The sequence below is a fragment of the Sinocyclocheilus anshuiensis genome, unplaced genomic scaffold (genome assembly GCF_001515605.1).
Source record: "Sinocyclocheilus anshuiensis isolate Anshui unplaced genomic scaffold, SAMN03320099.WGS_v1.1 scaffold1265, whole genome shotgun sequence".
In the NCBI taxonomy this organism is placed as follows: Eukaryota; Metazoa; Chordata; class Actinopteri; order Cypriniformes; family Cyprinidae; genus Sinocyclocheilus; species Sinocyclocheilus anshuiensis.
The window spans coordinates 391,333-413,684 of NW_015551081.1; positions in this window are offsets into that span (position 1 = coordinate 391,333).

Below are 22,352 nucleotides of genomic sequence, written 5' to 3' on the forward strand. Positions count from 1 at the left end.
TCTCTTAATATTCAAATAAGTGAGAGTAAGAACAACATAAAATGGATGTAGATAGCAAAGACCAAATAATTTAATCTAATCATATTTGAGTTCAAATTAAAATATATGACTTTTTGGCCAATCTGAGTGCCGTGGGAATCACTGTAGAGAATCAAAATGAGATTCAGAATTCAAGAAAACCCATAGAGCAAATTAAATAAATAAATAATTATTTTGTGGGGGTTTTGTGTGTGTGTGTCTGTGTGTGTGTGCGTGTGCGTGCGCGCGTGTGTGTGTGTTTTATATTTTAAAATGTGCACTATATCAGGAAAATATATGATTAATATTAATTAATTAATATTAATTAATAATACCAGTGTTATTATAGTATGATTTAGTATAATTTCTATAAACCATTTTATAATTTATATAAATTATTTTCATTATCATTGAGATTTACATAAATATTGACAAAAACTATTATATTTTGTTAATATTTTGAGTTAGATATTTTAATATTTTCTCTATTTTGTAGATATCTATATTTCTCTTTCTTTCTTTCTTTCTTTCTTTCTAGTTTTAGTTATTTTAATACATACATTTAAATTAGAAGAAAATGTTGCCTTGGAGACTAGCTGTTTTTCAGTAATGTATTTTATTTCAGTTAACATTTTTTTTATGATTTCAGGTTGTGTCAACTATAACAACTCTGATTTATATAAATGTGGTTCAAATATATGTTTCAGTTATTTTCTTGATTAATTTTTGTATATTTTAAAATGAAAACTAAAGCTAAGAAATATTCAATATAAGAACTAAAAAATATTTTGATTGATTAAAAAAAACTGAAATCTTTAAATTTTCATACACATTTTGAAATATTTAAACAATATACATTTTGAATTTGGAAAATATTTTTATTTCAACCATGCTGTTTCCAACATATAAATTATTTCAAATATTTGACCCAGAAAATATTTCCTTATGGAAATGAAATAAACATGCACATGTCCACGATTGGGTGTGTATTAATGAGTGTGCCTCTAGAAAACTCCTACATCTGGTGTTTACACAAAGCAGTTCTCAGAGCAGACCAGCATCATATCGTGTTTTATCAGTGCTTGACGTGATTGATGACGGCGTTTTTTCAGGGGCTCTGTAGAGTTCAAGGCAAATGCACTCAACAATAAGCAAAAACAAGAAGACTCTATGCCCTATTCTCCCACGAGCTCACACAATCTCCCTTTATACACCAAGTTTGCTAAATGAGAAGAGCCATGGAGACAGGAAGTAGCCTCAGGTGCATCTCGCAGGTATCCCAAAGTGCTAATTACACTTATTGTCCTTCTGCAGCCACTGCAACAGGTAAATGCAGGGGTCTTTTTTCCATCCAACAATATTTATTTTCTCTACATGTCTGATTATTAAAGGAAGTGACATCTGGGGAGCAGTAGAGGGAGATGAGGTGAATCAAGAAAAGACGATGGAATGACCACTGATGTGACCTTTGACCACCAAAATGCAGATATTGCACTCTGCCTTTGGATGACCTTACACAACTAATTGCAAAAGCAAAGTGCAGTATCTACAAACTAAATGTGTTCATCCAGCTTTCTTGTTGTTTCTTACTACATGTTGATTGTTTTTAATAACTTTAATAATTTTATTGATGTTTGCATGTTGTGAATGTTAAAATTGCTCAATAGTAAGGCTCAAGATCGTCTTATCGCAATGCTCCTTTCACCACAAAGAGTGTTTTGCTCATTTTATAAACAAAAAAAATCATTACAGACCAAGTAGTTAAAACAGTAGTTTAAAAATTCACAGAATTTAAACTTTGTCTAACAATATAACTAGGGATGCCATAAAGGAAAATAAGGGATAATTGTGATTCTTTATAGGAAAATAAGGGACAGAATAAGGGATGCTCAAAATATTTGTACTGTACCACATCCTGTAGCCTGCTACACCATTTCCATGTCTGTGGATAAGTATATGTATAAAAGGTGGATAAAAGGTTATCAGAAAAAAAAAAACTCATTTGTTTGCTTAACGTATTTATGTACAATTATTCTAAAATGAATTTTAATGTCATACAAAAAATGTCACACACATTACACACAAACCACTGGTCTGTGAAATAGTGAACGAAGTCATCCCTCAGGTTTTCTTGACTAGCTGGATGTTGTGCTCATGATAATCACGTTGTTTGCATTTCCGCTTGGTCATAAAGCCTTCCTCGAATGTGTTAACAAATGAAATGGTGATTTGCGCAAAAAGAATGATTACTTATCAATTAAGAATTTGTTATTTGCATGGTCTGGTAGTCATATGGCTTATGCCTGCAAATAGGGGACAAACTGCGTTCCGTATAACTTTCATGCAGAATGGTTCTTTGATGAATTATATAACTTTACCGGAGCCAGCTAACTTTTGAAGGAATAACCCGTTACTACAATTGGATTAGCTGCCTGAAACTTGGAGAGATGTCCGAATCAACAAACATTAACGCGATTATAAATCAGATTATCATTACGTTGTCAGAGTGGATATGAAGCAATGCAGGTAGGCTGTTTAATTTGCTAGAGGTTGGCTAGTTAATATTTAGTCAAGTCAAGTCAAGTCACCTTTATTTATATAGCGCTTTGACTGAAAGCGTCACATATTAGACATATAGACATATTAACTGATTATAAAACTGTCAAACTTCACACTGGACTTCAAGCAGCTTGGATTCTGTGCCTCTCCAGTCTTTCTCCAGTTAAAGTTTTCACTTTAAGTGTTAAAGAAAAAAACTTTTTCACGATGTTCTATTTTTTTAGATGCACATGTGTGTGTATATATATATATATATATATATATATATATATGCTCTACCAAGTGTTTGAATCGGCTTTGCTGTTGTTAAAACAACAACAACAACAACAAAAAAACGTTTGAAATGTTTTACTTTAAATGTAATGAATCTAGAATATATGAAAGTTTCACTTTTTGTTAAAGTTTTCACTTTAAGTGTTAAAGAAAAAAACTTTTTCACGATGTTCTATTTTTTTAGATGCACAAAGTGTAACTAATTAAATCACTTTAGAGGAAAATCAATGCATTTTGTGGCCCAATAGTGGTTGTGCTTAAGGCAAATGACTAATGAGCAGTACAAAAGTGAGAAATGGTCTGTATGTGTGAAAGTGACCTTTATGTGTGAAAATGTACCCTGGCAAGATACTGTACCTCCTGTTATGGTAACAAATGGTTATTGCATGGTAGTTTACCTCTGCCAATACATGTGAATATGGTGTTTTTGTGATAACATACAGAACTGAACATTTCCAGCCAGTAAATCCTAGCTGCTGTGAATACGGATGTTTTTGGTCCTGAAACACCTCCCTTCATTCAGTGAAATGTGAAAATAATGCAGGAACAAAAAGTTAAAATCTTAATGTGTACTAACTCTGACATGTTTTCACTTTATGACGGGAAATGGTGATTAATTATTTGTGCAGTAGAAAACATTTTTGTTCTTAAACCATATTTAATAGCATTGCACTGAAGTATGTTGAGCTGAGGAGCTGCTCGGTATTTGTTTTTGTTTTTTTAATAATTTAGTAGGAAGTTGAAAGTGTGAATTAGAGTGGGACTCAGTAATCAGCCTCTGAATTATTGGAGAGCCTCTCAGTTATGCATTTTTTTCCTAAGCCATTTAAACTTGCGCTTTAGATGAGACTGGTGGAGAACAGAGATTGTTCAGCTGCAAAAAGGTAAGCGCTCTGCTGTACAACCTTGTACTTCCTGTGACAAACTTTCAACTAAACAACAGGCCACCAATTTAACAAGCCGAACAATCAACTCTCCACTTAGACCTGCAATCAACCTCAGAAAAAAATCCATTAGAGAAGCAAATAATGTGGTCAGTTAGAGCTGTAATTACATGGGCGGTAAGGATATGTAAGAGGGGTTAATGAGGAAGGAATTGGAGGGGAGCGAGAGAGTGGAATGTAATGAGAGGGTGCATATGTAAATGAGGGAAATTATGAGTGATCGCACATCCACTGGCTCATCCAGTATGACAGACGAGAAGAGCATGAGGTGGGCAGTCTGGATCTCTCCCACCACCAACTAGCCAGTCATTGGGATTTGGAGAATTGCTGGTTGAAATTAGTCAAACGCCTGTCTCCTTTTCAGTATAGAGCAGTTGACCGAACTGAAAATGGTAAACACGTTCATTTCCTGCTTCACTGTAGCAGCTATTTTATACCATGTCACTGCCATCAGGCTACATTTACATTGTACATGCTTTTGCTGTAAAGCTGCTTTGAAATGATATTGCAAAAGTGCTATAGAAATAAATGTGAACTGAATTGAATGTTTGGTAACACTTTAGTATTGGGACCAATTCTCACTATTAAGTAGTTGCTTATTATTAGCATGCCTATGTTAACATATTAGCTGTTCAATAAAGCACATATTCTGCATGACCATATTCTACATCCCTAATTCTACCAATACCTTAAACTTAACAACAACATTATTATTAATAAGTAGCAAATCAGACGTTTATTGAGGCAAAAGTCGCAGTTAATGGTTTGTTAATAGCGAGAATTGGACTTTAAAATAAAGCGTGACCGAGTGTTTTTAGTACAAGTGAGTTTTATAGCTACAAGGGTATTTGTGTTTGGAACTTCAGGAATAGGGTTCAAAATATGGCTCAAAAGAGATCACCCAGTTCACCCAAAAACGTTACTCACCATTCTTTCTTCTGCAGAACACAAGAGAAGATTTTTTCAACTGCTCATGTCCATGCAATGAAAGTCAATGGGACCTAAAACAACACTGTATATAAGTAGCACTGAGTAATGATGACACACTTTTCATTTTTTGCCTTTTAAGGCTCTCAATGAAAGTAAAATTGGTTCTTGTTCAAAAAGGTGGAGAAGAAAAAGGTGCTTAACATTCAGAAAATGTCCTTGGGTCAAACATTCAATTTAATATTATATAATATGTTTTATTTTCCATTTATTTTAGATATTACAATATAAAAATAATAGATAATGGTTTATTATTACCATTAATAGGTAATGGTAATAACAGAGAATGGCAAACTTTCAGAACTGTTGTTTATCAAACATATCTAATAATTCTCACTACAAAGAACATGGAGTCCCACATTTGCATGAACAGTAAGGTTACCATCAGAATACCCTTTCCCGGCTCACAAAAGTATAATTATTGAGTTTGGGCTGTGCACTTGTATCACAGACATGCAAGCGGTGAACAGAAACCATATCACAGCTAATTCAATGTTCTACAGCACTGATTTACACTCCAGCGGATCACCTGATGCTTCCTGGAAAGTGGATGTATTCGTAGCACACAAGGGACACTGACCCGAGCTCCAGTGAGCTGGGCAAAGTCTAGCTCACAAATCAAACTGCTCTCTAAAGTAATCGAGTCAAGTGCCAGTTTAGGCGAAATGGCTTGAAAATGGCAAGTTCTGTCAGATGGCATCTGGTCCTACGAGCGGAAATGAATCATTTTGATACGTGCGAATGTGTGCGTCTGGGCTTCTGCACACTGATCTGGCGTGTACATAACTTTTCTTTGGTAAAGGGCAGCTAAATATGAATGTGCTGTTCTCCCCAAACTGCCCATGTCCTGATATACCTCTGCTGGTCCAGCTGTGATCTAATCTCCTGGAATTACAGGGATAACTGAATCCTGTCTGGCCCACCTGAGGCCCTGTGACACTCTCCGAAAGACCACAACACAAGACTGGAGACCCAGGACTATACTGACACCTACAGTCATTCTCTTAATGTCTGAGTAAATTACATAAAATGACTACTATTGTTATTTACTCAACCTCATGTTGTTTTAAACCCACAGGCCGTTATATAGTTTGAAACAACATGAGGTTGAATAAATGATGTCAGAATTGTAATTTTGGACGATCGAACCCTTGATGTATATAGTGAAGTTAAGAAGCTCTAATCTATATGATAATTAACAGTGACCATGTGCTGTCACATTTACGGTGATACTAAATGTATGTCATGCATGGCCTCGTGATCACAGACCTGGAATGTTATTACATGAGTGGATAATAAACTGGAGCCAATTTGAATCATATGCCGGGTCATTATACAGTATTGTACAGTATGACTGCATTAGTAAAACAGATAACAACTCATTCAGAAGATAACTAAAATCTGTCTATGAAGATCCTAATGGCAGATGTTCTTATAATTATCTACAGCAAGTGTTGTTTTAGGTGAACGAGACCTCATGAGTTTCACATCAGCTGTTTTAGACTCAGTGAAGCATATAACACCATATCTACACTACAAGACAGTGTTTTGTTGCTTTACGCCACCTTCTTACAGTGTAGACATATGCTGTGTTCCAATCTGCATTTTATCCCTTCTAAATAGGATGCAAAATTAGAAGTTTAGTTTATCTAATAGTGACTTTTTGGGCACAACTCATCGGTGAACACCCTAGTGAAGAAAAAAAACTATTATACTGTGTTATATATATATATATATATATATATATACTGTATATATATATATATATATGTATACATTTATTTTGTAATAAGTATACTACAAATACATTTACATTATTTTTTCGTACTCATGAAGTAGGAATTAATACATCTTTATATTTAATTTCATAATTTCAATTTGACTGTCTTTGAAATATGGTTAAAGTGAACTGCCGAATGTACTAACAAGGAATTGTAGTAAAATAAATTGCACTTTAATGTAATGTCTATTAAATAAGAAGTACACAAAATAATTGTACTTCTTCAAAGCACAACAAAGTTATTAAAACAATGATTTAAAATGTACTTTAAAGTTCAACTTTTAATTTGACATTATTACAAAGCAAAAGTATACTTAGTGTAAGTGTGTTGAGAAACTTAAGTCACGAAAGTGTCTCTCTAAATAGGGGAATGCAAATGTTATCTGATTTAATGAAAAACATATAGAAGATAAACTAGAATATTTTGTCAATAAAATAAAATGATTAACTTTTTTCAAATAAAATAATGGTGTTTTTAAGAATTCAAAATAAACTAATTTTGAAGTTTGACAATGACGGCCCTGATCACAACACACAGCTATACAGCATAGTTCAAAACAATGTGTGTAAATAGATGAAGAAACATATTCAGACATTCAGAAAAACAGAGATGAACTCAACACTCCCCTCCCTTAAGTTTTTTTTTAGCTAGCATGTATTGAAATCTTTAAACCATGTGTGTTACAACTAACCCTGTGTAAGTTTGTCGCCCACTCACCACTACATTTAAGTGGACTTTATTTAATTCATATTATATTACCTGCAAGTACAGTTTTAAGATCTGAAGTACACTACAAGTGCACATTGTCACATATATGTTCAGTTAATTTCAATTTCATAGACTTTTAGTTTGTATTCTTTAGTTCTTGTCTGCCTTGGTTGATTTTCCCGCTTGTCATTCATTGTCATATTTACTGATATGATTAGTTCTTTAATTTCAGCTGTGTTTTGTTAAGTTACCTTGTTTGTATCAGTCTTTAAGTTCATCCTTTTCCTGTGTTCGGTGTCCAGTCTTGTTTACGTTTATAGTGTTGTATACTCCCGTCTGTTCTGTTTGTCTGTGCATTTTGGATTAAAGACTGTTTGTGGATTACTATTTCGGATTCCCTGTCTACCTGTCCACAACACTTTGCAACACATTCAATGCAAATAAGCAAACTTTTTTCCACAGGGGTAATCTTGTATCAAAAAAGTAAAATCAGGCTACCTTTCGACCTGTTACCTCTCCATTCCAAACCACCTGGTTCCATATAATGTCCACCCTTTATCTGTTCCTATGTCACTCAGAAATGTGTCATATTATGGAAAACATGTGCTGACAGTTTCATGACTTTAAATAAAATGAATTTGAAGGTAACATATTTAGCTAGTTGCTAACACAAGCACTACACAACAAAGGGTCAGTGGTAACAAGATATGTACTATTTTCTTCTTTCTCAGAAATCGCCATCACTAATGAAACATATTTTTAGTGTAGCGTATACAGTATAAATTTAGACAGCCACAGTGTAAACTGACTTTCCAAAAGAGAGGAAAAAATACAGAGATTGATTACGGTGGTCAGAAGAGAGAAGGATGTCAAATTACCATCACTCCCTCAGCCGTTGTATTCAAAACACTCTCGTAGGAATTTCAACTACTGTTTTGAAATTTTATTTCAAAGTTACTGTATATAAAACGAAGTACAGCATCATAAATGTACATGTTTTATGAAAATATAACAAATGTATCTAGATTCATGATGTTATAACTCTGGAAACCCGTCCTGTCATTATATGTAATACTAATGCTAGCATATGCGCTCTCAGCAACAAAGCACAAGCCAGTTGACAGTGAATCAGATGTAAAACATCCATAATCTCTGTTTGCTGACCTAGTAAACTCTCACAAAACCTAATTTTGAATCGAAAGCAACGGCTGATACATGTTTCAGAGTTCTGTACCAGAGAAATGGGTTGATAGTAACTGAAAATGCATGTGTACAGGGCAATTTGTGTTAGATGTAGGGGATTGGCCCCAACAACAAAAAAGAAGTTTTGGATAAAAGTCTCCGTTAAACATTTACTGGACAGGTTAAATAATATTTTGAACCTCTGATTTATTAGATAGGGTAACATCGGGTAACCACAGTGATGGTAACCACTGTAAGTGGCCATGTGCTGGCGGCAGGAACTTCTCTGATCAATGGCAGGTGGAACTGCCCTGGGGTTGTACATGAGGTCAGCTTCTGAAAGGATGATAAATGCAGACAAAGTAAAGAAGCAGACGAGGGCAAGGGGGAACTTTCAATGTGCTCTCTGTCATAGAACCAAACAAGGACAAAGCCTGTCACACCCTGAGGCGGGACGGAGGCTTCTCTTCAATCTCTGTCTCTCTCAAGGTGGAAGTTATGGTAATTCTGCTGGACTGATTTGAAGTTTGTTTCTCAGGGGTTCAGGGGTGTTGATAGTACAGTACACTTGTCTGAGGGTGGCAAATCATTGACATCACAAAGAGTAAAATCAAAGCTAATTATTAATATGACCATATCTGGATTTACTATAGCTTTTTTGCAGTCTGAGCTTTCTTTTATGGGAAAAAAGTACAATATGATTTTTTTATTCATAATAAAAACCTGAATGTACTAAAGTGAAAAAATGACAAAAAAAATGTCTAATTAATTAACATGTCTTTTTCAAGCGTTGTGCTGTCTTTTTTTTTTCTTCTTTTTTTTTAAAAGATCCTTTGAGGAATATAAAGTTATTATCAATTTAATGTGTTGCTGAATAAAAAGAAAACAAAAACAAATTGCTAACCCCAAATTTTGAACAGTAATTAATTGAACTTGTAATTATTGACTATATATATATATTAGCATCTATTAAGACATTACTTTTTGCCATTAACACAAAACTATTTTTTCAAACTCATTTTCATGGGATTATAATAACAATACAGATAATGCAAACAGCTGTAGCTCAGAAAGATAAATAAAAGAGGCATTGCATTCATATCCTCCTTCAATACATCATAAAAATAGAGGGATAAATCACGCTTTAAATCATTTGGTGCATTAATGTTAATAAATCATTGAGTCAAGACTTTAACGGCTATACGCTGCCCTGCTGACATCATGTTTACAAACTCAGCCTGTGCCCACATGTGTGCGTGTGGATATGTAACACAACCCTTGCTCAAACTCACCACACAAACAAATACAATTCTTCACGCCTAAGCAAGTCCAAGTGCCATGTAGCATTTAGCCACTTAAATGCTTTGAGGAGCAATGTTTCCATGTCATTTCCTGTTTCCTTCAGCTTGACTACCCTTCGCCACATCTCTGTTACTCTCAGAGAACACACACACAGAACTTTAGATATATCACACACGATTAATTCTTGGACTTTTATACACACACACAAAAAAATGCATAAAAATGAATAACAAAGGCTTAAATGCTCATGGTGCAGCACGACCCTTGTGAAAAGAAGTACACTGCAAAAAAAAATACTAAACATAGTAATTGACATCATTTTCCTCATTAATGTTTTACAGTGTACACTTAATAAAAATACTTAAGAATATACTTAATACACGTAGGTGTGAACTGAATGTAATGTTTCGGACACTTAACTAAATGTTATTTACAATGAAATGAAAATGTATTATAGTTTAAATGTATATTAATTACAATTAGTTAAACTTCAGAGTGCCTTTTTAAACCCACTTTAGTAGGACTTAAGTACATCTTTATATGTAATTAGATTATTACTTGTTTATTACGTGATTATTACTGTCTTTGAAATATGGTGAAAATGTAAAAATTTGAATTTAAAAATTTAAAAATAACAATTTTAAAACACTAATTTAAAATGTTTTTAAACTCTTTTTTTATTTGTCATTATTACAAAGTGCACTTAAAAGTGTACTTAAGTGTTTTATGAAAGTGTACTTTTTAAGTGCATTTAAGTTGCCTTTATTTAATTAATATTAAGCATTGCAAGTACGTATTTTTAAGATTTGAAGACTACAAGTGCACATTCAATACAATTTTAAGCAGACTTCTTTTTTTCTCAAGGGTATTTCAGTGCATTTAGTGACTGCTTGAACTAGATTATAGGCAGTTAGCGAATAAGATGCTGATACACTCCATATAAAAGTGAGTCAGCTGTTTAGTTTTGATTCTTACTTTAGAAAGCATGAGCTTTATCTACAGTAATTAATCAACTATTATATGTTTTGCATTTGTTGAGCGGTGTCCTGAGTGTGTTCCCCTCTCTGACTGCAGTGCTATAGCAGCTTTCTGGAGCTGAAGTGTCTTTAATGGCTTGGAACTAACACTCCACAAAGAACCCCAATTGAATGTCATCTTTAATTAGATGCTTCATTCCAACAGACAGCACTTAAGAGACTGAATCTTTTTCATTTTATATCTAGAAAAAAATGTATGAAGTAAATAAGTAAACATTACTTTATACACAAATGAGAAGATAATGATACAGGACCTGACAGTCAGGATCGGAAGGCTGAACTCAACCCAGGGAGGAAATCATGAGATCATGACTCCTCTGAGGACTCATGCCGGGCTTTGACGCACATTCGCAAAGGAAAAGGCAAAGAGCATATAATGGTGATCGATACAATGACTCAGTGTTTCCAGAAACGCTAAGTCAGATGTCTTTTGCAGTCAGAATCAACTGTGGTGTACTGCTGTACAGTAGATTGAGTGCAGTCAGTTTCACTTATTGTCTGGTGTGAACATTTGTGTTGAGTCCTCAAAAATCAAGGTTTTAACCATTTAAAGGGATTGTGTGTTTAAAATGAAAGGCCCAGTTCCACTGTCAAACTTTGAAAAAAAAAAATGGCACTGATTGAGCTCTTTTGAATTCCCTTAATAAAACAATTAAACTAATGGGGTTTTTTATGCAAAAAAAAAAAAATGGCACAGCTTTTGGAGACAACCAACGGTTAAACTGAGAAATTGGAACCACATTCAATGACATTCTTTTCAAAATGGAGGAAAAAAAGTGGGGATGGGACTCATACCCAAGTGATCTGCATTGAAAAGACAAATGGATACATAATACATATGGAGCTGGTTGTGATCCAAATGTCAAAATGTATTTGTACACAAATCATGTACTATGATAAAAGTGTTTTTGAGCTCATAACATAGAATTGTGCAAGGAACTGGATGAAAATAAGCCTTAATTTATCTTGCCTGTAATCATATTTTGTGTGAAAAGGCATATAAGTTGTTGGGGTTTCCTGCTACTAGTTGTTTGCTACTACCTGGAAACTGCCGTGAATTGTATGCATAGGTACAATCCAAGGAGCCTGGGTTAGAAAATCAACTCTAAATGCAAAAAAATAAATTGCTTGATGTTGCTTACACTTGATGTCAAATTTAAAGTCTGGTTCCTAAAGCAAAAAAAAAAAACAGCTGAAAACCATTACTCCAGACCAAATATCCTGGTTTGAAACAATCTGGTTTCAGATTCTAAAAATGGGACGTACTGTGACCGTGTAAACGTATGAACTTTGTCAGATCACCCAACAAGAGCAGGTGCTTCTTGCACAAGCAGAAAGACACTTAGTGGATGCTTTTATCCAAGATGACCTGCAGCACATATACAGGACAAACCTCTGGAGGAACCTGAGGTGAAGTGTCTTGCTCAAGTGCACACAATGTTGACAGCTGATGGCCTGCTTTTTATTAGCGATTCTCTTGAGCCTGTCAAGAACATGTCCAAGTCACGTTTCACCCCAAAACCAAAACAGAAAAATAAGAAATTATATTTTTTGCAAAATGTGGAATGAAGACAATTGACCTACTTTTGCACCATTAAATTGTTTCTATTATTGTGACATTACTTTAATGACAGTTTTGCACCTTTACCCACAATTATAGATATAATTCAAGATACATTCCCTGAAAACACCTCTTATACAGTTGTGATTCTCAAGCTAAACTATCGTCTTGTAAGGATGTTTCAATGTTTTGTAGTGGAAAACACACAGACTTTTTTATTTAATCATATTTTATAGAATTTTATTTATTTATAATTTCATTTCATTTACTTTATTTTTTTATTTAATCTTTCTTTCATTCTACTAAGTTTTTCGACGTTATTCAACTATCTTTCTTTTCTTCTACTTATTTACCTAAAATGGTGGTGACAACATTGTCTCATGCTTGGGATCAGCATCCAAAACACACCTTTTTTTTATTCCCCACAGGAGAGGCAAACGGATATTCAACATCTCAGAGAGACGGAAATACAGACACCCAAAAAAAGAGACAGAAGGGACGATTCGTGCCACAAACTCATTTAAAAACAAATTAGCCGAGCGGAGGGAGGACTGTAGATAAACGCTCTGGTTTGTCTATCGTCTGGAGCTGACCGTATAACACCAGGCAGGCCTTCCGGCTCACTGACTGCGTCTTACTGTAGATTCGATGACTGAAGACTTGCTAAATGGAATAAATTGACTGAGTGCTCACCATCAACACAATACACAGACGCAGAGAGAGAGAGAACAATAGAGAGATATCATTTCATTCCTATCTGTGATCATCCTATTAAATTTGTATAGGCTGTATAGAAACGTTGTGGCTTTTACGGTGTCTGGAAGTCCACGTTGGCTTAACGCTGAGGTCACCTGTCAAGTGCACTCAGGACTAAAGCAGGGTGATGGACGCAAGTGTCACGATCTGCTACAGTGCGGGAACACGGAGCAAGGAACGAGGAGACCAAGAGTACAGAAACCAAGGAATTTATTCATCTTCACGGGGAATCACACGTAGCACTGTAGACACAAACAATACCGGACCCTGGAGCACACACAGGGAACACTATTTATACACACAGGAGGAGGGGCCCCGCCTCGGCCTCTACGGCTGGAGCCATACTACACCCCCCCAAAAAAAATCCTTGGGGAAATTTACGGGCTGTATTCGGGGCCTGGAGCCCTCCCTGGGCCTAACGGGGAATCTGGAGCCCTCCCTGGGCGGAACTGGGGATAAAACGCTGGGCTGGAGCCGACACTGGAGCGAGCTCTGGGGCTGGAGGCATTAGCGTCCTTCCGGCTTGCCACATTAGCGTCCGTCCAGCTTGCCACATTAGCGTCCTTCCAGCTTGCCACATTAGAGTCTTTCCGGCTTGCCACATTAGCGTCCTTCCGGTTTGCCACATTAGCGTCCTTCCGGCTTGCCACATTAGCGTCCTTCCGGCTTGCCACATTAGCGTCCTTCCGGCTTGCCACAATATCGCACTTCGGGCTTGCGAGGGTTTCCCCCTCGAGGGAGCTGGTGAGGGCGAGCGGCACGAACGCCCTTGCAAAGACGATGGGGTCTGGGCTCGCCTGAGCCAACGCGATAAACATTAATCGTTCCTCCATTTGGGGACGTGGAGGAACGCACTGGAAAAACAACAAAGCAAAAACTTTCAAAAAACAGAAATCAAAATGGGGAGAGGGGTGCCGCTTACTTTTTGGTCCGGTATTCTGTCACGATCTGCTACGGTGCGGGAACACGGAGCAAGGAACGAGGAGACCAAGAGTACAGAAACCAAGGAATTTATTCATCTTCACGGGGAATCACACGTAGCACTGTAGACACAAACAATACCGGACCCTGGAGCACACACAGGGAACACTATTTATACACACAGGAGGAGGGGATGACGAGACACACCTGGGAGCAATGAAACATCATGGGAAACACCTGGGACAAATTAAACATGGGAAAGGAAGGCACATGAGGAAAACAACCACAAAACACGGAACAGAGTCTGACAGCAAGCACCTTCATGTCCTTAGGGACACACAGACATAAGTGATTTTTTTTATATCTTTACAGGAAGTGCTCTGCACAGACAGACTGTGCCCTTACTTACAGGTCAAGAGTACCCCAACAGGATAAAGCCTTTTTCATGATTTAAAAATATCCAGCAGCTGAAGAGGAAGTAGCATGGTAAATGGAGAGGGTAAATATCGGTGCAGTCAAGGGCATATCCTGTATGCCCATTATCACTTTTTTGAGTTTGTTCACCTAAAAATGAATATCCATACATAACCATGTCCAAATGCTGGAATGAGGGTGAACTGGAATTTGACCTGGCATTTTTTTCAAACTACTGCACTTTCTGAGTAAGTGCTGGATATTTTGGTAGACAGAGCACTGTCTTGTAGACATGAACAAGGCAGACAAGTCTGACTCAGTGGAAAAACAATCAAAAGCATAATTTCAGTTGGGGCGGGACATTCCACAACCAATTTTCAGCTTCAGAATGCTTCTGGATGTAAACGTTCTTCACTGTGAAGATATTTGTGTGCTCATACACGACACCAGTCGTAAATTTTAATCCTCTTGTTATATGCCAGCTGTCTCATAAATGTCAAATTAAAATAATTCTGCATCTGCAAAACAGATTTCAGTTTAAAAAGTGCATTACGGTGCACAAATACAGCTTTTTTATTTATTATTTAATTTATTTTATTTATGTTTATGATGTTGATTTTATTACGAGTAATATGGCAAACCTTTTAACTATAATGTAGAGCTATAAGACATAGTTGGAACTTACCACTATAACATTATTGTCACACCATCACCCTGTTTGGACTTTGTTTGCTTGTCTCATTTTGTTCTTTGACCTAGTTTCTGTCTCCCCTTTGATTACGTTAGTTAGATCACCAGTGCCTTGCTTATTATCCTTGTTTAGTCTGTGTAATTAAGTTTATATCTGTTCAGTTTGAGTTTGTCGGTTATTGTTGATGGTTACGTTGCTTTGCGTGACCAACCCATTGGATTACCCTGCCTGTCTTTGAATTTTCAGTTTGTTTTCCCTTGGATTTATTAGTAAAGACTGTTTTTGTTTTGTGCCCATTATCTCCTGTCTCCCATCTGTCAAGGTGTGACAATTACTACACATCATAATGTAACGTGTATATATATATATATATATATATATATATATATATATTATACATATACATATATATGCATCCTATCCTAACAAACCATACATCAATGGAAAGCTTGTTTATTCAGCTTTCAGATGATGTATACATCTCAATTTTGAAAAAAATTACACTTAAGACTGGTTTTGTGGTCCAGGGTCATATATGGGTTATCAGAGGTTTTTGTAATTGTCTTCACTCATTTAAGAAAGAGAAAAAAAAGTCCCAGTATTTACAATTTATACTTCCAGCTCCAATTACTTTAATTTGCAAAATGAACCCATATACAGGAGGGTTCAAGCACTGTAAGAGTGATCTACATTTCACACCCTTATGTGCTGCTGTCAAGGATGTGAATGAGAATTAATGAGTTGATTAAACTACTGTGCACAATTGTGTAATAAATGACAACAGCAAACATCTCCATCTGAAAATTAGATGAACACACTCTAAATTCTAAACCATATTAGCCTGGCTCAATAATGTTAATTTAGCAATGCAATGCTTGACCATTTTGCTAAAAGGCAGGTTAGTGGGTGCTAGCCGCATACACCACTCATTCACTCAATCCATGTAGCACAACTAGTTGCCAGAAGCGCCTGCTTAGACTTGAATTTGTTGTTTCACGTGTCCGCCCACCATATTTTCCATTCACACTTTTTCCACATTTCTAAGGGTGGGGCTATAATGCTTGCTAAGGTTGATTTCCAGTGTTTCTAGAAGAGAAAAGCAGGAGAAGAAGATCTTAGTTTACAGGAATATTCCAATAGCTTTGCACCCTCTCAAGTAATTTTTCAGAAGAAAAAACAAATTTGGCTCTATGGAAAATTGAGAATGAGAATAATTTATTTATCCACTCTTGCATAGAAGCACACATCCTGAAAATAACAGCCTGACTCATATCTGCGGTGGGTCGGAAATATGACGGCCACAATCCTGGCACAGCTCATCTATATCCCTCTAATCTCTGACATAAACTCGAAAAGGTGATGATGTATCCTGGCGCTGCTTAAAAAAAACGCTCCTGCTCTTAATGAAGATCCACACTAACTATCAGAGCTGACAAATATAAAGAGCTCTGAGAGATGGGCAGGGAAGCGTATGATTAAAGTGAGGAAGGGAAAAACAAAGAGATGAAACCAGAGAGATATGATGGCAGCCTGTGGATTTTGTCAGTGAATGAAATGAGAAGTGACACACACTCAGCCCAGTGGCGACTTAATGACTTGCAGTAAGTCAGCTCTGTCTCAATTAATCAAGACGCGGCTCCCCCACCATCTCTCTCTCTTTCAGTAGCTCCTCAAGACTTGCCTATGCCTCCTTTTCCAGGATCACAGCCATGAAAGGCACAACGAGGGCACAAATATATAGAGCCAGCCATGCCGTAGGTGACCTCAGATGATGATACCAACAACTACAGAGGCTAAGAGCCCCTGGATAACTAGCCCAAATGGGGACGAGGTCAGCATCATGTCTCCTTGCGTAAAGTTTCATCTACAAGGCTGCTTTAGGCTGTTGAGTGCACTACAGTAATGTAAGTCCTACAAATGTAAATGCCACTTTGAACTTACTCCGATTGGTCTTCAACTAGACAAGCCAGAAGTGTTGTGGACTGTGAAGTGTTTGAAGAGACATTTATAGTTGGACCAAACAAGCCTCCAGATGACTGTGAACTTGCAGAAGGACTTCCATTAGTAATTGCTATAATCATCTGGAAAAGTACTGGGATCAAGACAGCTAACTGCTAATTAAATAACACTGAGGTTTGAGTGGATGTGTCGTATTGTAAATGTAGTCAGATAAATGTTGTAGTTTGGCAAGAAGTCCCTTCTGAAAGAGAAGTGTGCTTAATTGTATTGAATGCATACGTGTAGTGTACTTCACATTTTAAAAGTATATCTTTAAAAACTGTACTTGCAGATAATAATATTAATGAAATAAAAGGCCACTTAAGTGAACTTAAAGAGTACCCATTACAATGTCTCTTAACACCGTTCAGTGCACTTTGTAATAATGTCAAATTTAAAACGTTTAATCATTGCTTTACTTTAAAGTACAGTTATTTTGATGTGTTGACTAACATACCAAAGTACACGACATGTAAAGTATTACACATTTACAATAATAATGCTGCAATTTAGTACATTAGTCAACATCAACATTTGTGTACTTCTTTAAAGCATGGCAAAAGATTAAAAACACTTATTTAAAATGTAAAATGTTTAATTTGACATTATTACAGTTACATTTTTGAAAGTGTGTTAAGAAACAGTTATGAAAGTTTGTTTTCTTTAAGTCCAAGTGACCTTTTATTTTATTAAAGTGATGAAAATGAAAATTCTGTCGTCAATTACTCACCCTCATGTCGTTCCAAACCCATAAGACCTTCGTTCATCTTCAGAACACAAATTAAGATATTTTTGATTAAATCTGAGAGCTTTCTGACCCTCCATAGACAGCAACACAACTATCATGTTTAAGGCCCAGAAAGGTAGTAGGAACATTGTTAAAATAGTCCATACATATTCAAGATTTGAAGTAGCCTACACAACAAGTGCACATTCAATAAAATGTTGCACACTTCTTTTACACGAGGGCATGTGAACTGCTTCTCCGATTAATCAACTTTAAAAAAATAAACATCAAACAACTTAAAGTGTTATCTGTTGACTTTTTGTATTACACCACCAGACAGTCTAAAATGTGGTAGTAAAGTGGTAACAATACAGTAAAATACAGTACACCCCTGGGGATTCTGGGAGCATGCTAGCTTCCCCTGTGCAAAACATACTTACCGATTCTCGTCGTGCACCTCAGAGGTTGTTCTGATCTCATTGCCCAGAAACAGCCTCTAACGCTTACTTTGATAATGAGTGCCAGGATCAGTGTTAGGACAAGGATTTTGATGTTACTTTGCTCCTAGCTGACTTCCTCTCTTGAGGGAAGTGAGAAAGATAAACACTTGAACTGTACTAGCTGTGTAGATGTTAGATATTATTGACTTGGCCAAGAACGAAAATAGGGTGTATCATAAAAGTTTTAAATCCCATTTGAAAGACCAACATTGAATTAGCATGTTGGTCCAAGCAGGTTTTTCCTGGTGGACCAGCGTACCCATTTTGTAGACGGATGACCAGTATGGTTTTTCTGAAGAAGCTGTTGGTCAGAAAAGTCTTAGTAATTAAACCTGATGGTAACCATCTGCTGACCAGCTATTGTGGTCTTTTCAGTATGCATGTTTTTACTAATCTTTACCACGTCTTGACTGCTGTTCCCAGTGCATTTTTTTCTCCTTTTTTCTTTCTTTCTGCAAAGCAACTTTGATTTACTTCGTTAATCCTACACTAATCAGCTCACATTTGAAATTGCTCCACAGTACCACATCTTCATGCCGGTTCCAGCCCAGCAAACACATCTTAAGAAAGGGATTGAAGCAGGTTCATGTTCAGCTGTCAGAGTTATCAGTTGGGGATCAGCCGACTCTCAGCTCCAGCCTAATCATCTGTCTGTTTACCACTGCACTGTGTCAATTAGCTCCACTCACAGGTAAGTCCTCCAACACCATCTGACAAAAAGTCATCGTGCTCGCTCCTACGTGTCCGACTTCCACCTTGTCTTCACTAATCACTTTCATTGAAGTGACTGGAAGCACAGAATTCCTTCACTCACTGCACTTTGAGAACCTGCGAGGGGATTTCTTGACTGGTTTGTGGTGCCCTTGCTTAACTAGTTCTTGCCTCCCTTTACCGCTCCTGTTCTTACTTCTCCAAGCTGGCTTTGAACCACCTGGAAATGTTTGGGATGTGTCCAAGTGCACTCCAGATGTAAGCAGCAGATGGGACAGTGGCACCACATGCATCCCATAGGTAAATCAGATCGAGCACAATCAGCACACACTTCTGGATGTAAACAAATGCAGCCACAGATGTCCAGTCTCCTCCTTAAACTTTCATGACCACCCCTTTTTTCCAGGTTTCTCAACAAGAGATTGTCTTTGTTTGCTTTTTATTAGCTCAAAACAACAGAAAACTGTTTATTTCCCTGTTGTCCTCCTGAACCAACATGAATTTCCGTGCTGTGTTAAGCCAGTCTATTAGCTGTGACCAGCATAGCTGTATTGTACTGCATATCCTTTCTGGTGAAGCTGGTTGTCCGACAAAGTCTTGCTAATTACAGTGAGGGAAAAATGTCCCGTAGACTGTTGTAGCTTCCTAATCTTTATGAAATAACACAAGGCATTTACATAAAGAAGGTCTTTGTGTTCTTTAAAGAGTTAGTTCACCAAAAATGTAGCATTCTGTCATCATTTACTCACAATCATGTTGTTCCAAAGCTATGACTTTCTTTTCTTTCTTTCTTTTTTTTAAAACGGCTTGCCCATACATTGAAAATTAGTGGAGGCCAAAACAACACTGACTTTCACTGAATGGACAAAAATTGAAATTTTTCAAAATATAAAATTGAATAATAAAATGTTTGGGTGAATTATTCATTTAGTACAGATTTTACTAAGTAGTAGTAAAAATTAGTAAACAGAAGTATTGCACAATACTTTGTTATAACCTCAAGACACTTTAACCACAGTGCATGATTTGTAAATTAATGTAAATTTAGAAATTTGCATTGTGTAACATGCCCCATATGGCTTTTCTAAAAGAGCAAGAAGTTTGCTCAGTTTTGCACTTAAAAACGCATGTGCTGAAGAACCATGGCATTTTAGCTTTTAACACATTTGCTTTGGTTAACACAATTTTAGGGTATTTTAGTTTAAGGTAAGGTTTAGTGTAGGCGGTATGTGATCTGTTTTAAGCAAAACTGGATACCTTTTGAAGCCACTGACTGTACATTTCATTTTGAAAGTGTTGCAAAACATGCAAGAATCAATGTAATATAATTTTGCTGAAATTACGCCACAGGCACATTGCCTGGGTTGGTATTTGTACTTCAGAAATGCTGGAAAAAAATATGCCCTCAATAACACCGACTAGCATCCCAATGTCTGAGTTGCTCAGTCCTTCCTGTGGCATAATGAGTGGCTCAAAAATGTGGCCTTCAATTGGCATCCTATACCAAGTCTAACGCCACCAAGTAGCAGCAGCATCTGACATGACAGATACGAGTGAGAAGAAGTGAATGAATCTGTTTGGTGTATTTCACTGGCAACTCAGTATAAGTATTGGAAACAAGAATAGTGAACATGTAAGAGTGTCTGATGACTCATTCAAGGATTTTTTTAAAAACATTTCCTTCCCGCATTAGTCAAGGGTTCGTTTTCAGCTTATGGCAAGAATACTCTAAATTACAGCAGCACATCGTCACTGACTCAAGCCTGCAGTTACACACTCACACTGACTCACACCCCTTTGCATTAAACATTCTTAATGAATGCCTACAGCTCCTGCCAGTGTAACACACCCTTCAGGGTTTCCTGTCGCCACCATGGGATCAGAGTTTGGCTGGTTAACATGATCCAGTTAACCCATGCTAGTAAGTGCCATAACTACACCATATAGCTGCAAAAATCAGCTTGAATGGGAATGCAATTTGATAGCCTAAAGAAACAGACCCCCTTGGTCCATCCCTGAAAACACATTATCATGTTATTCATTGTTCTCTCCAGGCAACAAACTAGTGCTTTCATTAAGATGCACTCCCCTTCACTCTTGTAGAGTGGTCAGTCAGTGTTTCCCAGCAGGGCTCCAGAAGAGAAAACAAGATGTTGCACGCCAACATAAGTGTCATGTATCAGGGCTTGGGCGAACCAAGGAGTTTCAACTGTGAAACCAACACAATTTGCATTGTAATCCATGCACTCTCGTTTGTACATTTTCATACAATCTGCTAATGACCCAGTAACGGTTAGGTGTAGGGGTTGACATTAATGCTTGTTTTTTTTTTAAATCACATTTTCCTACAAATCAATACGAAATTGCCACCTCATAAAGTTTTCTCATGGAATCTGTTTTTTAAGTACAGGTGCATCTCAATAAATTAGAATGTTGTGGAAAAGTTCATATATTTCAGTAATTCAACTCAAATTGTGAAACTCGTGTATTAAATAAACTTTTCCATGACATTCTAATTTATTGAGATGCACCTGTAGTTGTACCTTAATTGAAAGGTCCACTCCACAGGCTCCTGCTTTCTAATTCCCAACGCCTCCCTCTATCCATCGGTCTCTTGAGCGGACCACTGTGGGTGGATAGCTGAGTAAATATTATGCAAATGAATGCAACCATCCAGAGTCAGAGGGCATGACAGCACTGGACAATTAAATTGGCTGTAAATAACCCTGTAGCATGATAGAGTTAAGCTCCCTTGAAAATTTATTTTTGGTAGCACTTTAGATTAGCGAACACATATTCACTATTAACTTTTCCCTCAAACTCCTAATTTGCTGCTTATTAATAGTTAGGTAGTTGTTAAGTTTAGGTAAGGGGTAGGATTAAGGGAATATGGTCATACAGAATAAGGCATTAATATGTGCTTTACAAATACTAATAAAGAGCTAATATGCTAGTAACGTGCATGCTAATAAGCAACTAGTTAATCATGAATTGTGTTCCCTAATCTAAAGTGTTACGTTGTTTAAATTCAAGGGTTATGCTTGTCCAGTTTTTGATGTACTGGAACAAATTTCAGTGTACTTGAACAATCGTAAAATTTTACCCAGTAGTAAACAAGTATTCATCAGCTATTGTTATTACTTGTCATTTAAAAGATACACAAAGTGATTATCTGTAGAACACAAAGTGATGATTCAAGTAGAAATCTGGTTACCTTACAGTGTTTAAAGGTGAATAACATGTTGCTCAGTTTAGTCCTGTTTATTAATTGTTTATTAAATA